The sequence below is a fragment of the Monodelphis domestica genome, chromosome 4, assembly GCF_027887165.1.
Source record: "Monodelphis domestica isolate mMonDom1 chromosome 4, mMonDom1.pri, whole genome shotgun sequence".
NCBI lineage: Eukaryota > Metazoa > Chordata > Mammalia > Didelphimorphia > Didelphidae > Monodelphis > Monodelphis domestica.
This window is the reverse complement of record NC_077230.1, coordinates 74,952,701-74,971,068: the sequence shown is the minus strand read 5'-3', so window position 1 is coordinate 74,971,068 and position 18,368 is coordinate 74,952,701. Positions and strand designations below refer to the sequence as shown.

Sequence of the window (18,368 nt, the reverse complement as noted above, 5' to 3'; positions counted from 1 at the left end):
AGACTTACATGAATCAAGCTGAACACCAGGATCAGTACTGACTCCAGAGAAGAGAGAAGGAAACACAACAACTTCCTTTCAGTGGAAAGGTGGACGGATTCTATGGGTGTGGAAGTTTGCACAAGCTATCAGTCATTTGCTCTGCCTATATGTTTTTCTTTGTTTCAAGGGAAGGCTCATTGAGGATTAAGAGGGAAGAGCAGGGTATATTCAGAAATAACTGTGATGTAAATATAAAAGAGATCAATCAAATGTTTAAAAGAGTGAGGATTGAATTATAAGTATTTTAAAAATAAAAATAAAATTATTACCACTATTATTTAATATTGTACTAAAAGTGCTAGCTTTAGCAATTAGAGAAGAAAAGAAAATTGAAGGAATTAAAGTAGGCAATAAGGAAACTAAACCATCACTCTTTAAGGATGATATAATGGTATCCTTAGAAAATCCTAGAAAATCAACTAAAAACTAGTTGAAATAATTAATAACTTTAGCAAGGTTTCAGAATACAAATAAAACCACGTAAATCAATAGCATTTTTATATATTTCCAACACAGTTCAGCAGCAAAAGTTAGAAATTCCATTTAAAATAACACTAGACATTATAAATATTTGAGAATCTATTTCCCAAGACAAATGTAGGAATTATATGAACACAATCACAAAGCACTTTTCACACAAATAAAGTTAGCTCTAAACAACTGAAAAAACATTAATTACTCATGGGTAGGCCAAGCTAATATAATAAAAATGACAATCCCACCCAAATTAATTTACTTATTCAGTGTTATTACTAATCAAACTACCAAAAAACTATTTTATAGAACTGGAAAAAATAATAACAAAATTCATCTGGAAGAATAAAAGGTCAAGAATATCAAGGGAATTGATAAAAAAAAATTGTGAAGGCTGGTGGCCTAGCAGTACCAGATCTTAATCTGTACAAAGAAGTAATCATTAAAACAATCTGTTACTGGCTAAGAAATAGAAGGGTGGATCAATGGAATAGATTAAGGGTAAATGACCTCAGCAATCAAGTGTTTGATAAACTCAAAGATCCCAGCTTTTGGAATAAGAACATAGTATTTGACCCCCCCCCCCAAAAAAAAATTCTGGGAAAATTGGAAAACAATATGGCAAAAATTAGGTTTAGGTCAGTATGTCATACATTATACCAGTGGTGGTGAATATTTTAGAGATGGAGTGCCAGGCCCCATCCCCACCCCACTCCCCTGACTGAGTGCCATGCCCTCCCCTTACCCCACACAGGGGAGGGAGGAAGTACTCCATTGGACTACTGGGTGAAGGAGAGGGTGAATGTCCTCAGTGAGTGTAGAAAGGGGAAGAGAGTGGCCTAAGCACACTGCTCCCCTCCAGCTCTGTCACCTGTGAGTGACCCACCTTATTCCCTGTGTGCTCCCATTGGGATGCTGGGCAGAGGGTTGGGGACTGTGAAAAAATGTCATCAGGTTCAGTGGAGAGGGGGAGGGGAGCAGCTCCACCCAAGTACCTCTGCCTTTCTAGTAAAGAACTGGGGGTGGGGGGATCAGGGTGGAAGGCAGACATGTGCCCGTAGAGAGCACTCTGCATGCCATCTTTGGCACCTATGCCATAGGTTAACCATCACTGCCCTATACCAACATAAGGTCAAAATGGGTATATGATTTAGATATAAATAGTATAAGTAAATTGGGAGAACATAGAATAGTTAACCTGTCAGATTTTTGGAGAAGGGAAGTTTTTATGATCAAACAAGAGATAGAAAACATTACAAGATGTAAAATGAATAATTTTGATTGTATTAAATTTAAACAAACAATATAACACAAACAAAATCAATGCAACCAAGATTAGAAGGGAAACAAAAACTGGGGAACAATGTTTATAACAAATTTCTCTGATTGAGGTCTCATTTCTCAAATATATAAAAGTGAAGTCAAATTTATAAAAGTCCAAGTCATTCCCTAATTGATAAGTGGTCAAAGGATATGAATAGGCAGTTTTTGGATGAAGAAATCAAAGGTATCAATAATCATAAGAAAAAAAATGTTCTAAGTCCCTCTTGATTAGAGAAATGCAAATTAAAACGACACTGAAGTACCACCTCACACCTATCAGACTGTCTATTCTGACAGTAAAGGAAAAAGATAGATGCTGAAGGGAATGTGGCAAAATTGGTACATATGCTTTGCTGGTAGAGTTGTGAACTGATTTAACCATTCTGGAGAGCAATTTGGAATTATGCCCAAAGGACTAAAAAAGAATGCATTCCCTTTGATCCAGTAATACCACCATTAGGCCTGTATCCCAAAGAGATTTTTAAAAATTGGAAAGGACCTGCTTGTATAAACATATTTATAACTGTTCTTTTTGTGGTGACAAATAATTAGAAACTAAAGGGACATTTTATGTGGGTATATGTTTTAGGGTTTTGGTTTTATAAGATTATTCACTTATAAAAATGAATAATATGGAAATATGTTTTGTGTGAAAATATATGTATAACCCAGAATGATTTGCTTGCCAGTTCTGGGGTGGGGTAAGGAAGAAGGGAGAGAGACAATTTGGATTATATAACTTTGAAAAACTTATGTGGAAATTTGTTATTAAAAGAAAAGATAAAGGAAAAATAAAGTTGAGGCTATTTCTAAAAGAAAACTTTGTATTCATAACTTTAAAAAAGGCATAAGAAAATGTCAATGGAACTATGAAATTCTAATCATTCTCAATATATAACATCATGATTTAAAAAGAATAAATGGTGAGAGATGCAAATCAAAACAACTCTGAGGTATCACCTCACACCTAGCAGATTGGCTAACATGATAGCAAAGGAAAGTAATGAATGCTGGAGGGGATGTGGCAAAGTCAGGACACTAATTCATTGCTGGTGGAGTTGTGAATTGATCCAGCCATTCTGGAGGGCAATTTGGAACTATGCCCAAAGGACGCTAAAAGACTGTCTGCCCTGTGATCCAGCCATAGCACTGCTGGGCTTGTACCCCAAAGAGATAATAAAGAAAAAGACTTGTACAAGAATATTCATAGCTGCGCTCTTTGTGGTGGCCAAAATTTGGAAAATGAGGGATTGGCTGAACAAATTGTGGTACATGTTGGTGATGGAATACTTTTGTGCTGAAAGGAATAATAAAGTGGAGGAATTCCATGGGGACTGGAACAAGCTCCAGGAAGTGATGCAGAATGAAAGAAGTAGAACCAGAAAAACATTGTACACATCTAGGAGAAAAAACACTATCCACAAGCAGAGGACAAACTGTGGGAGTAAAAACACCGAGGAAAAGCAACTGCTTGACTACAAGGGTTGAGGGAATATGGCTGAGGAGAGATTCTAAATGAACACCCTAATGCATGGAAATGGGTTCGAATCAAGGATACATGTGATACCCAGTGGAATCACGTGTCTGCTAGGGGAGGGGTTGGGGGGGGAGGAAAAGAAAACGATCTTTGTTTCCAATGAATAATGTTTGAAAATGACCAAATAAAATAATGTTTAAAAGGGAAAAAAAGAATAAATGGTCAAATGTTTTGTAGACTCCAAATCAAATTCAGCTGCTAATTACTGCATATTTTATGAAAGTACAGTATTCACATTTTATTTTATATGAAGAATGCTTAATGAAAAGATCAGAGATTGCTCCTATATTTGGCCCAGTACTAAATGAAAAGACAGAAGTCTTTCTAAGAAAACTCCAGTCACATATATTTTCCAAAAGGTTCTTTCAGTCCTTCAAAGTAAGATACAATAAGAAAGCCAGAGATAGCAAGAAAAATATTCAGCAAACCAAAAATAAAAAATTTAGCAAATTGTTCATCATAGAACAATTTTGTGCCATTTCCAGCAAACTCATTTGTGAATATACTAGATCTTATTCTCTGTCATATAATATTGATGAAACTTTTACTACAGGGTTTAAAGATGGCCAAGTTTTTAAAGCCTTGGTTCCAACACGTTTGGACCTATAAAAAAATAGACATTTCAGGACCACAGGCTTTTTTGAAAATTCTGAAGGTTTTCCCTTCCTAGAGGAAATTGTAGAGTTTATTCTGAATACTTTTTATCATCTTTCTGCCTAATATCACCTAATTAATTCAAAGCATGATCTAGGGCAGTACTCAGAAATGTTCAGACCAAAGAGATTTCATGAAAAATTGATACTTAAGCTCTACATACAATTTACAATCTGGTTGAAACATGGAGGCAAACATTATTACCTATGTCTAAAATGTTATTATAGATAATAAGGGTAAGTATAGTATATTATTTATATATTATATTATATATTTGTATAATTATATGATATCATATAATAACGTTATAAGGGCAATAATAAAGGTATAGATAATTGTGCTTGATATTATATTTGCAGAAATGTCTTCCTTTGGTAAGTAATACATAGCTCTTGATTCAAAACTGACTAAGATATAATAGCACACAGTACTTGGATGGAATAGTATATTTACTTCACATCTGATCAAACAGTAAATGTAAGTAAAATAGAATGAGTTGAAACTGACAGAGACTAAGTAGCAGATATTGTTTTGAATAATGCTGCAAGTCAAAGGAGAACACATGGAGTACAGTTTTCAGTTCTAGCTACTGCATTTTGAAAAGGAGACTGCTAAGCAGAAGTCTATCTACGGGAGCTTGGCTCAGGTGGTGAAGAAGGTCGGATTGGTCCTATAGGACAGAATGAGGAGCACTAAATATAAATCACAGTAAAGTTCAGTCTAGATTTAAGCAAAAACTTTCAAATAATTCGAGCTGTCTAGAAGTAGAGTAAGTTGTCTCAGAAAATAGTGGGGTTTTTACTGAAGGTTTTTATGTCGCATCTGGATGAGCATGGCAGGGTGGTAGGGAAAGTATCTTAGGATTTTAGATTTAAGACCGGAAGGGTCCTTTGAGATCATCTAGTTCAATTCCATCATCTTCTAGATAAGGTAACTTAAAGCTCAAGGAACAATATGATAGGGAGGGGATTTTTTTTAGCCAAGTTTTAGACTAGATGAACCCACAAGGCTATTGTCCAAATCTGCCAAATTGTGTGGAGCGTAAGGAAAATATTACAGAAGGTGATAAAACTGCCTAACAGAGGCTGCTTTGATCTATTAATCAAGACTTAATTCTGTAGAAAGACAACCATGTAAAACAAAGCAAGGCAGCCTTTATGAGAAAAAAAAAAAAAGCAAACTGATATCAAGTTGTTTTTTTTCCCCAAGCTCTGAATATCTGCTAGGTACCATTCAGTCCTATTTCTCATACTATTTATAGCCACATCCTCACCTATATCTATGACACAGTAAAATAATTCATGCCCACAGAATGACTTCAGGTAATCAAGGAAAACTTTTAAATTTATGGTAAGCATATTCTATTTACTGGGGCAGGGATTTGTGAGATATCTTTTATCACATTTTTTTAAAAGTTTAAAACAAAAATGTTTGGTGCAAAAACTTTAAATTACCCAGAATATTCTCTCTTCCTGAGTCCTTTACTCCTTTGTCAGGCATTATTTTGTTAAAAAGACAATATCTACTCCCTTCCCAAATTTCTGGAGATCCAAATCCCTGAATGCTTCCTCCAGATACTTCTAGAGATATGCTTTGCATAATAAAATAGTCCTCTAGTGGTAAATGTACGTAGAGTCTAGTAGTAAATACATATGGGAGGATCCTAGCATTTATCACATTTAAGCTCCTCATTTGACAGATAAGGAAATTTAAGTTCAGAAAGTTTGAATCCAAGGTCACAAGAACGGTTAAGTGGGGGCCTCTGACTGCAAATCTACTTTCTGCTACAGTTTTGACTGCCCAGGTGCAAAAACGATTCTGGAGATTTCTGAGACAAACCCTAATTTCACCTGCCATTACTGAGACCCTTTGAAGGCTCCCTCTACCCTTTCTGAAGGTAGAGGCTGATAAGCTCCCACCCCCTAACCTTCCTCCACAGCTAGTTTGGTAAACATTTCCCTGCCTCTTCTCCTCCCAATCCTCCTCTGGGGTGGGGGATTGGGATTTCCATGGCTTGGCTGCACTCACTTGGCTTCAGAGGTGGGTGGTCAAATGGAATCCTCCACCTTCCCCATAGGCCTGTGCCCTCCCCCTCCCTTCCAGCCAAGGTCAGTTAGCTCAGCTCCACCTGATCCAGACACACCTTGACTTGTCCATTTACACTGTGGGTTCAGAGGACGGACGTGAGCCATGGCCAGACACAACACAGCCCTTAAATGATGCTCCCTTTGGTGGCCCTGGGCCCTGGTCCATTTCCTTGGCCTGTTCCTGTTGGGGGGGGGAGGGGCCCTACGGTTCCCAAGATGGTCCAAGCTTCCTCTCCACTCAGACTGCCTGTGTGGGCAACCTCCCATTTTAAAGGGGTTCCAAAAAAACAACAAGCCTACAATTCTGGGTTTTGTGGGAGATTTTTGGTTTGGAGGCAAGGAGACTTCCCAGGGCAGGAGAGGAAGTAAGAGGGAGAAAAAAATAGCAGAAACTAGAAGAGCCTGAAACTGCTCAGTTAGAGAAAGCATTATGAATTTTGACAAAGGTGAGAATAGAATCTGGTGGATCATTGATTTAGAGATGAAAGGGACCTTGGAAGTCATCTGCCCTCAAATCCTTCATTTGCCAAAAAGGGGAACTGAGGCCCAGAGACATGAAGAGACTTACTCAAGATCACATAGGAAGCAAGTAATAATAATTATCATAACTAGCATGTATATAACACTTTAAGGTTTTGTATGTTAGTTCATTTATTTTCAGAACCCTCTGAGGTAGATGCTGTTATTTTCATTTTATACTTGAAGGAAATTGAAGGTGACATTTAGTAAATAATTTGCCTAGAGCTGTGTTGGTGAACCCATGGCACATGTGTCAGAGGTGGCTGCTCCCTTCCTCACCACACTCCTGAGGATATTTCTCATATGTCTTGCCCCTCTGCCTAGCAGTCCAATGGGAGAACTTCCTCCCTCCTCTGTCTGGGATAAAGGGGTGACTCACATGCAACATAAGGATTGCAGTTTGGGCACTTGGTCTCTAAAAGGTTCGCCATCACTGATCTATGGTCACATAGCTAGTAAGTATATGAAACAGAATTTGAAGTCAGGTCTGATTCCAAGGCTTATTCTTGAACTACTGAACTACCTAGTTAGAGGGCTTCTGGCATCCAATCCAGTGTTCTTTCTAGTACACTACTATTTCTGGGGTATAATATCAGGAATAAAGGATATTTAGGAATATTGGAGCTAAAAGACATCTTTACTCTGGCTTTTATAACATTTTGTTTTAAATTATTTTTTAGTGCTTAGAATATTGATATATAATGCACAAATATTCAGGATGCAAGTCAAGGGCCAAAGTTTTTTTTCAGAAGATAAATTCCATCAACCTTCCCTTTTTTCATTAGGCAGTTTTTTATGGCTTTTAAGATAGGTGGAATATTTTTGTTAGGCCAAGTGTTGATATATCTTAAGAAATTGAAGTGTCTTTGTAGGCTATTTTCTTATAAACAAATATTCTTAAAAATTTATCCAATCCAAAATATACAAATAGAGAAAAAGTATCAAATAATGAAGAACTTAGCTTTAGTTTTTTAAAACTGCCTAATAGTCAGTACGTAAAAATGTTATAGCCCTATAAGGAAATGAAAATGAAAATCTTTACACCTTAAGCCACATACTATTTCTATAGATACAAACATGAACATGCAAAAAAAAATACACCAAAGAATATCTATAAGACAATTTATCAAATTATAGTCACAGAATTTCAAAGTTGGAAGAAATTTAAATGGTGATATAGTGCAAATTGTCCCCTTTATAGTACATCTAACAAATGGTCATCCAGTCTTTTGCTTGAAGATTTCTATAGATGAGAGAAACTATATATGTTTCTAGGTCCTCTAGCCCACTTTTGGATACCTCAAATCACTGTAAAAATTTCCTTTTCTTTAAGACTTAACTGGGGGTGGGGCAGTTAGGTGGCACAGTCAACAGAGTGTCAGGTCTGGAGTCAGAAGGATCTGGGTTCAAATTTGACCTCAAAAGCTTCCTAGCTGTGTGACCTGAGCAAGGCACTTATCTCCCATTGCCTAGCCCTTGCCTTTCTTTTTTAGATTGTTATTAGGACAGAAGGTAAGGGTTTAAATTGGCCTCTCCTTAATTTGTTTTCTTTGCTCTTGTTAACTATCCTCTGAGGCCAAGAAATACAAATTTACTCCTTCTACATGACATACCTTAAAATACTTGGATATAGTATTTGATTTCTCCCCAGGCTACACCCTGAACTTCTAGATCATGCTCCAGAAACTACTTCAAACTGGAAAATCCAGCCCTTGGAATTCATATCTTTCAAAGTACATTCTGTCCCTGAGGCTGGTTCCTCTGAGTGGATGGCTTCTCTGAGAACCTCCATTTAAATAGGGCATCTTGGCTAGCTATCTCCTTTTCTCATCAGGCTGGCCTCTGGATTTTCCCATAATACTCCTACTCTGGATACCTGCTCTCTCCCTGTCCTACTTTTCAGCTTAATTTTAAGTGTTATTTTCTCCTGTTAGAAAGTATGTTCCGTGAAGGTAGAAGCTATCTTCTTTGCTTGCATTTGTATTCCATGCACTTAGTTTCAGTGTCTGGCTCATAGTAAGCAGCTATCATGTTTTCCTCTTTCCAATGTCTTTTCATCTTCATTTTAAAGATTCCTAGTCCTTTTAACTAATCTTCATATGGATCTGAAGGCCCTTTGCTATTTTAGTTGTTCACTCACTGGAACTTCCAACTTATCTAGAAGCTTAGTAAAATGTGGTACATACATTTCTCCAGGTGTGGGCTTTCCACCAGAGAGCCACAACAGAGCCATCATTTTCCAATATGTGTGCAAGTATTTGCATGAAATTAAAAAAAAATTATCACGAATCAGAAAATCATCAATGAACAGTAGCATTGTCATAAATAAAGCCAGAAAATGGGTACCACAAGTCCATTACATATATGAAACTTAATAAGGTAATACCAACATTGACCTTTTTTTTCTGTAGTCCCTTCTGAACTCTACTAGGACCTCCTGTTTTTTAAGTTGATACAATTTCTTTTCTTTCTAAAAAATCACTATAACTCTTCCCATTTTTCTGCCTTTCAATAAAATCTTTATTTGTGACAAAAGTACAGTTAAATAAAATATATAATGAAATGATATGTCTGAAAATGTCAGATTCTGTTAATTTGTTTTTCATTTGTGATCTACTGTTCATGACTTTGTTCTTTTTTTGGTTTGTTCGTTTGCTTTTTAGCAAAGATAGTAGAGTGGTTTGCCATTTCCTCCTCTAGCTCATTTTACAGATGAAGAAACTGAAGCAAATAGGGTTAAATCATTTGCCCAGAATTATATAGCTAGTAAGTATCTGGGAACAAATTTGAACCTAAGAAGAACAATCTTTTTGACTTCAAACTTGGTGATATTATTCACTGCATCACCTAGCTGCCCTTATTTTATTTTTAGCCAAATATTTTTTGTTTCTGTAGCCATGTCTGAGATCATGATTGTTTCTCCTGCTTTTCAAATTTAACTTTAGCATAAATTCTGCTCCATTCCCTTATTTTAACTCTGTGTAAATCTTTATGTTTTGAGTGTTTCTTATAAATAAAATATTATTGGATTTTGCTTTCTAATCTGTTTTGCTCTCTTTTTCTTTTTATGAGTGAATCAACTCCTTTCATATTTATGATTGTTAATTATGTATTATGATTGTTAATTGTATATTTCCTCCCAGGATGTGTCCTTGTATTTTTTCCCTATTTGTATATCTTGTCCACATATTTATGAAGAATATGGCAAAAAAGGAGTTCAATCAATAGTACTGATCTGCTTCTCTGATCAATACAGTGATCCCAAACCATTCCAAAGGAACCAAAATGAAAAATGCTCTCTCCGGAGAAAGAACTGAGTGCAAACTGAAGTAGAATCTTTTCACTTAATTTTTTTCTTACTTTTTTTTTACAACATGGAAAAAATGGAAATATATTTTGCATGATTTCATGTGTATAATTGATATACTGCTTGCCTTCTCAAGGGGGAGGAGGTAAAGGGGGAAGGAATTTAGAACTCAAAATTTAAAGAAAAAGCATATTAAAATAAGTAATAATACATTTTTAAAAATTATAGTAATTTATCATAATTGAAGTGATGGACTTTTATTCTTTTTGCCCTCTTCTTCTTACCTGGATATTAATCACTTGTTTTTATCTCCTTTCTTTCCTTTCAATTCCCTGTTTCACAATCTACCACACAAAATTGAATTTTTTTTTTTATGATTATTTCCTTCTAATTTCTCCCTTCTTCTCAAACCCCTATCTATCCTGTGGAAAGGAAACAAGACTGACAGTTTGTGGGGGAAGGGGCCATTAAATCCCCATTTTTCCAATCCTATTTCCTTTCCCAATAAATATTACATCCTCTACCAACTTTAGAATATTTGTACTTGTGTAAAGCTTTGTTTTGCCTATTTCAGAGGACTTTCAAGTGAGGTCCACTCTCTTTCCTCTCTCTCCTTTATGCTTATATGTGTATGGCAATGATGAGAAATAGTAAGTTGCACCCCCTTTCTCATTTCTTCCCTATTCTTTTCACCTTCCCTTTTCTTAAAAAACAAAACATAGTAGGTCTTCTGTTCAACACCCCCTATGACTCTTGAAAACATCAAGATTTTTAAAGGGACACTTGTTTCATCTATCCCTATGTTAACATAAGCACTTTATCATCATCTAGATCCTTCTAATTTCACAAAAAGTACATACCTTCCTAGGCTGCTTTTAGGATTGTTTTGTTTGCATTTCAAAATTTCTACTTAGCTACAGATTTCTCAGCATAAATGCTTGGAAGTTCTTTAATGAAAGGTTTCTTTCCCCCTCTCCACATTATACCCTCTTTTTCATGTAAGTTTTTCTTGTTTGTGAGGCTATATTTTTTGCTTTTTGTAATATATTCTCGACTTCTTTGAAATAGTAACTGACAAATCTTGTGTGATCTTCCCTATGATTACTTGGCACTCAAAATCTTTCTGATTGCTTGCAGGTTTTTTTTTTTTCATTTCATTTGGAAGTTCTGGATATTGGCTATGATATTGTTGAGAATTTTCATTTTGGATTGTCTTTCAGGGAGTCACCTGTGAATTCTATTTTCACTTTTTCAGCTTTAGCTCTAATATATTCAGGCTGTTTTTATTTTCTATTTCTTGAAATGCTATATCTAGACTTTTTTTTGGTGGTTGTGAAGAAGCCTCATAATTTTCAGGGAGTCTAATGATTCTTAAAACGTCTTTCCTTGACCTGTTTTACTGGTTAGTTGTTTTGGTAGTATTTTATTTCTTATTCTATTTTTTTTTTTAATCTTTGGATTTTGTTCTACTATTTCTTACTGTTTCATGGTGTCATTGGCTTCTATTTAGTCCATTCCAATATTGTGAGGCTATTATTTGGGCAAAGCTTATCTTCTGTTACCTTACAACTTTATATATGCTATATTATTCTCTGTCTGATTCTTTTCTCCAAAGGCCTCTTGTAATTTAGAACTTATCTCTTAATTAATTTCTTCGAGTCACTCTTGTGGCCCTTGTAGATAAGTCACCTTTTTTCTTTAAAATTCTGACCATAATTGTTGTGGAATTATTTTCTTCCTCTCCATTTATCCATTTATCTCTTAGGCATCTCTAGAGCCATAATATATATATATATATTTTTTTTTTTGTAGTCAAATGTCTTTATCTGTTTTATACATATTTCTAACAAAACAAAGCTTCACTTTCTCTCTGGCATTCTTGGAGGTGTGGTCAGGCCCTGTTTGGTCATAACTTAGATTACCTGAGATTTTGCTACTGACTTTTATTTTCTCTGGTGAGTTCAGGGAGGTATCCAGCCTCCTGTATGTCTGGGTTTATAAGCACTGCCTTCTTCAATTCTCTCTGAAACATCTGGGGTCAGAGTGGTTTGAAATTACTTTGTCTTGAGATCTCACTTTGAGATCTGCTGGCTACAGGCCTCTAGGTCCATGTTCAGAGTGGGCTGCAGTTTTCTGACCCTTCTTGGAGCTTCTTCATCAGAACATTTTGGTTTAGCTATCTCAAGAGTATAGTGTTATTTAACTCCAGGTTTCTTTGAAACAATATGGCAGGGTTCTACCTTGTTTTAACCTTCACTCCCTGCTTTTTCTAATGGGTCCCCTTTCCTTGTGCCACTCTAAACAGAATGAAGGTACTTACTATAGATTCTTGATATTTTTTTTGTGGTGTTTTTTATTATTCTATTTTTAGATCTTTGTAGGAATACATTAGGTTCCTTCCTTGCAATCCTTCATACAGCCATCTTAATCAGAAGTTTAATGGCCCCTTCCTTTCCCCTTCCAATTTGAGTTTTGACATAAATTTTAATACTATAAATTACAGAAAGGGTGCAGTTCTGCATCCGTTGAGGGAGTTCCCTCACTTGGGAGTTCCCTATGCAACCACACTGGTCTAGTCTCTTTATGGTGCAGGAAACACCTCCTTCACAATAGTAGGAAGCAGCCAAAATAAGAATTGACTGGCCTGGTGCTAGGATTTTGCTGGTTAATATTTTTGCAATCTGGATAGCAAGTGTTTTCAGATTAAAAAAAAAAAGTTGGTGAAGGCTCAGCTTTCCCTTATTAAATTCCTTGAAGATTGGGAAAATGTCTTCTTGCAATTGCCTCACCCCATCTAATATCTTGCACAGGTTGGCATTCAGTAAATATTTACTTGCTTTATGAGAGGTGGCTTGGGAACGGTTCTCAACGTTTATTTTTGGTCTCCATGCAATTAGGTTTATGGTCAGAAGTCGTGGGGAAAAGTTCTCTGACAGGTCGAGGAAATTCCGTGGTACACCAACATCTTCCTTCTTTCTGTACTACGCAAATTAGAACACTCGAGTTTTAGGCCTCTTCCTATCGAATTCCCTTTTCACACCCAGTTCTCCATGCTGAAACCAAAGTGTCTCTGCCTTCCATTCACAGTACAGTCCTTCTTTGAGAAGCAAAAAACTCTCCTAATGGAAGGAGAGGGTGGGAGACAAGCGCATGCGCACAAGGCGCGCGCCCGCGGAAGGCCGCGGGGAAATCTGCGCAGGCGGAGTGGGGGCGGGGCCTTGGTAACCCCGGCGACGCGGCCGGAAGCTGAGGGCCAGGACCAAGTGGCGGCAGGCCGGGCCTCCGGGGAGCTGGCAGGGTTTGATTAACCAAGGTTAGCGGCCGCGGAAACATCGAGGCAAGTGGCAGGATTCCATAGCTCCAGCAGGAACTTTCTGGGGTTCGGAAAGCAGAGCTTGTGGGGGGGCGAGAGCGTGGGTACCGATTTCCCTTCTTCCTCCTGTTCCCTTTTCCCGTTCTTCCCTTCCCTCCTTTCCTCACCTTCCCTTCCCGAACCCCGCGGGGTCCCAGAGGTGGAGCTGAAATAGGGGGTGCCCCCGCGCGTGCGCAGCTATTCTTTGTGAGGGAGAGGGCGAAGGGGAAAATGGAGGAGGAGTTGTTGGGGTTAGGGGAGAGGGGGAGGGGCGGAGCCGGGGGAGAAACCGCCTTCTTTCCCGCCCGAACGTTTTGGCTTTACCTCGACTTTTCCTGGAGAGGAAGGTGGGAGACTAATATTTGTTATTGAACGCCTACCTCCGTAGGGGGATGGGGGGGGGGACAGAAATCAAGTGGAGTCAACAAACATTGATTAAACACCTACTGTGTGCCAGCCTGGGGATACAAAGAAAGGGGAGAAAAATATCTACTCTTAGGAGCTCGCAGTCTAATTGTAGGAGACAACATGCAAATAATTATGTACAAACAAGATACGTGTGTATGCATATATACACAAAAAAAGTATATGTATCAGTATTAATCATGGGAGACAACATGTAAATAACTGCAAACAAGATATATGTGTATGTGTGTATACCCATCACACTAATTGTGAGACCACTTGCAAATATATGTATACAGATGCATATACCAGTCTAATTGTGGTAGGCCGCATGCAAAAACTATGTATGAACAACACATATATATCTATTTATACATACACACATATAACAGTCTAATCATGGGAGCAGCTTGGTGGTATGGTGTATAGAGTACCAGGCTTGGAATCAGAAAGTCTCATCTTCCTGAGTTCAAGAGTGACCTCAGACACTAGCTGTGTGACCCTGGTAAATTCACTTAATTTTGTTAGTATCTTTGCCAAGAAAACCCCAGATGGGGTCATGGAGAGTAGGACATAACTGAATAAAATCATGGGAGACATGTAAATAACTATATATACACACAGGATAAGATGAAGGTAACCAGTGGAGAGAAAGCACTTGATACTAAGGGGATCTAGGAAAGGCTGCCTGTAGATGGTGGGATTTTAGCTGGAACTTCAAAGAGGCCAGGAAGTGAAAATGAGGAGGGGGACCATTCCAAGTATGGGGGACAGCCAGTAAAAATATTGAGAGTATAGCAATGGAGTGCCTTGTGCAAGCAGGAGCAAGGAGACCAGTGTCCCAGGATTTCAGATTATGAGGGATGGTATAAAGAGACTAGAAAGATAGGAAGAGCCTAGTGATAGGGAAGCTCCTGGACTTTATTGAATGAGGGGTGATATGGTAAGAACTACACATGAGAACTATTAACTAGTTGAGAAGGGAGTTGAAACTGGGGAGACCAACCAGTAAGTTTTTGCAATACCAGATGTAAGGTGATGGGGGCCTGCATCAAAGTAGTGGCAGTGGCAATTATCAGAATATTTTTTCTTTTAAGGTTCCTGAATCTCCCATGAAAAACCTTTAATGATCTGTGAAGTCATTTAATCAACAAACATTTATTCATCACCCACTATATATACCTGCTACTCTAAGTGCTCATGATCCAAAGAAAGTCAAGGTCCCAGCCCTCAAGAAGATTACATTAGGGAAGGCACTAATATTAAGGGGGAATAGGGAAAGACTTCCTGAAGAAGGCCAGTATTTTAGTTGGAGTTACCAGGACACAGAGATGAAAAAGGGAGAGAATAAAAGCTTGAGGAAAAGCCATTGAAAATGTCTGGAGTGTGGAGATTGAATATCACGAATGAGAACAGCAAAAAGTACAGTGTCTGACTTGAAAGGTAGGAGGGGCCTGGGTAATGAAGGCGTTGAACAACTAGCAGAGGATTTTATATTTGAACCTGGGTTTATTGAATAAAGGCATGTGTACCATAGATTAATGCTTTCTAGATGGCCTTTTCAACTCAAAATCTGTGATCCTTCCGGTATATATATCCCTGCCTGTTATCTATTATTATTCTGTAATGGAATATGAGGATGTTCTTTGGAGCAATTGAGGATTTGTATGACTCTTTTAATTAAATAACACCAAAATGCTTTAATTTTAGTTTTTGTGGATTTTTTTTTTAAACACTTACCTTCCATCTTGGAGTCAATACTGTGTATTGGCTCCAAGGCAGAAAAGTGGTAAGGGCTAGGCAATGGGGGTCAAGTGACTTGCCCAGGGTCACACAGCTGGGAAGTGTCTGAGGTCAGATTTGAACCCAGGACTTCCCATCTCTAGGCCTGACTCTCAATCTACTGAGCCACCCAGCTGTTCCCTGTGGATTGTTTTTTAAGTAGTTTTGGTATCTCAATTCTCCCTTACTAATAGGCTTACAATTAAGATTTTTTTTACATTAGGAATAGGATGAAAAACTTTAATAACAGTAACAGTATTTATATTGTCTTTTAAATTAGCTATATTTTCTCTTTTGATTCAAGGTCTTTAGAATTGTACATAAAGTAAGAGAATGCTGTGTAAAGGAAAGGCCCTTTAGACCTCTGGAAGCATTCCTTTATATAGAGAATTTTGTAGCCATGAATTTTGTCCATTTAGAAGGCTTTCTTAGGTTCCTGGAAATCCAGACCTCTGGTTCAGTAGGATGTTACTGAACTACATAAATTGAATACTTAAGGGAGCAAAGACTAAGAGTTGTTTAAAGTTAGGTGGGATTAAACTGATAAGTTTCTTTTTTAAGTAACCTTTACCTTCTGTCTTAGAATCAATACTAAGTCTTGGTTCAAAGTCAGAAGAGTGGTAAGGGCTAGGTATTGGGGGTCAAGTGACTTACCCAGGGTCACCCAGCTAGGAAGTGTCTGAAGCCATATTTGAACCTTGGTCCTCCCATCTTCAGGCCTGGCTTTCTATCCATTGAGCCTAACTAGGCCCCTGATGGATTTTTGAGAAAGAAATATATTTTGGAGTACATTTGAATAGATTCATAGACTCAGAGCTAGAAGAGATCTTGAATGTTATCCTTCCACTCATACTATTGTTCCATAATTCTTTTCTGTTTCATAGCCTGGGACTCCTGGAAAAAGTTGTCCAAAGAACTCCTTAAGTTCTTGCAATGTGGCTTTTGACCAATATGACCCTCTTCCCCACAACTGTATGGAAAATGCTGTCTCTAAAGTTAGAACTGCTACATTTAGCAAACTTAGCTTTTCTCTGTCCTCCTGTTTCTGACATCCCTTTGTTTTTCTGCACATACTGCCACTGTTCAAATCGGGCTCTCATTTCTTGTTTGAGTTACAATTGCAGTAGCTTTCTAATTGACCTTGTGCTTTGAACCTCTTTTTTCCCTATTCCATTTTGTGGAGAGATGAAGACCCACAGATGAAGGCCCACAGATCTGACCCTACCACTTCCCTGCAGCAAAGACTGTCAGTGTTTCCTAGTAATGGGATATTATTATCTTAAATGTGGAGCTAAGAATGATCTTGGCCCTAGTCTAGTCCCTAATTTTACTGATGAAGGAACTGAGGCTCAGAAACTTTAAGTGAGTTGCCCAATGTCACATAGGCCATAAGTATAGTGGCCTCTTGGATAAATAAAAATTCTCCTTTAATTGTATTACTAGATGTGAGAAATGCAAGATTTTTCTAGCCCTGCTAGAATCTAGGAGAGGAGGTATTGGGTGGGATATATGAAAAGTCCATGTCAGATTGTCATTTCTTCCTTTAATAATATGGTTTGGGATGAAAAAATGCTCTACCCACAGTGGGTTCCTTGAACTTTACCTCTCTTACCTCTGTGCATCTGTTCAAATTGCTTGCTTTCTATGCCTGGAATGCACTTTCTGATTTCTGCCTTTAGCATCCTTGATATTCTTCAAGGTTTGTCTGAGGAACTGAGTCTTACACAGAACTTTCTGTGACTCTCCCTTGAATACTTTCTCTTGGGATACTTTTCCTGAGAACCAGGCTCAGTTCTGCTGACTGTGAGCTCGAGCACATCTGTAATTTGTAGTCTTCAGAAGGTGCTTGGGACACTGAAAAGTTAAATGATTTGCCTATATTCACGTGCACATTAATGATTTTTTTTTTAAACCCTTACCTTCCATCTTGGAGTCAATACTGTGTATTGGCTCCAAGGCAGAAGAGCAGTAAGGACTAGGCAATGGGGGTCAAGTGATTTGCCCAAGGTCACACAGCTGGGAAGTGTCTGAGGTCAGATTTGAACCCAGGACCTCCCATCTCTAGGCCTGACTCTCAATCCACTGAGCTACCCAGCTGCCCCTGTTTTGTTTTCTGTAATACTTCCTAGGTAAGATGTATGTATACTGGAACAAAATCACTTGTTAGCTTTGCATCCATATTATAATGAGCTTGCAAAAAGTGCCAAAACATTCTCTAATGACTTATTTACATAGTTTGAGTTTTCTTAACAGAGAGTGGAGGAGAACTGAATGCTTTCACTCCTACTGAAAGATAAAAGCTTTAATCATGCATAGCATTGAAATTTATGATGACAGTGGAGAACATTCAGTCTAAGGACCGATGATATGAAATTGTTTAGAATTAGGGACTGAGAATTGTTCCTTCACCTTTGGAATGGTTTTATGTTTGTTCATTCATTCATTCATCCATTCATTTTCCTCCAGATATGTGACTTCATTGGTATAGTGAGTCATATATACATATTTATTTATTACCATTGACAACATTCTTGATCTGGTAGATGAGATAAAGAAAATGTTTGTGTTGAAATACTTTTTTAAAAATATCAAATGTAGGATGGATTTGTAGCACGGAAACCAATCAGAAAGATGTAATGTGTGTGAATTTGTATACATTTTTAGTTTTAAGGAGAAAGCACATGGGGTCATGGATGAGTATTCAGAAGTCAGATAGATTAAACATAAACTTTATTGTTTTTTGGGCCCCTGGCCTCAACCATGGCTTTTTTAGGCCCCTTTTTTGGTAGGTTATACCTACTAGATTTATTTATAAAGAAATTAGTAATATAATTGACTAAAATGGTTTTTAAAGCAATTAGTCACTCATTATTTCATCTAATCCAT

At 37.6% G+C, this 18,368-nt stretch overlaps 2 protein-coding genes across 15 annotated transcripts in view; one reads left to right on the top strand and one right to left on the bottom strand.

Moving 5' to 3' along the window:
• The window catches only part of SIDT1 (SID1 transmembrane family member 1), a 183,096-nt gene extending 176,763 nt beyond the window's left edge, over window positions 1-6,333 (bottom strand). For 3 of the 4 annotated variants that reach the window (XM_056793482.1, XM_056793483.1, XM_056793484.1), the window contains exon 1: window positions 6,174-6,333. The gene's annotated coding sequence lies outside the window, so the exon portion shown is untranslated. The remainder of the gene's footprint in view (window positions 1-6,173) is intronic. The other variant, XM_056793485.1, reaches the window with a different exon arrangement.
• A 6,763-nt stretch (window positions 6,334-13,096) lies between these two features.
• Window positions 13,097-18,368, top strand: part of SPICE1 (spindle and centriole associated protein 1) — a 72,403-nt gene continuing 67,131 nt past the window's right edge. For 3 of the 11 annotated variants that reach the window (XM_056793479.1, XM_007493698.3, XM_007493699.3), the window contains exon 1: window positions 13,137-13,280. The gene's annotated coding sequence lies outside the window, so the exon portion shown is untranslated. Of the gene's footprint in view, window positions 13,281-13,492; window positions 13,643-14,808; window positions 15,144-18,368 lie in introns of those variants that run through there. The other 8 variants (XM_056793476.1, XM_007493694.3, XM_056793478.1 and 5 more) reach the window with 6 other exon arrangements.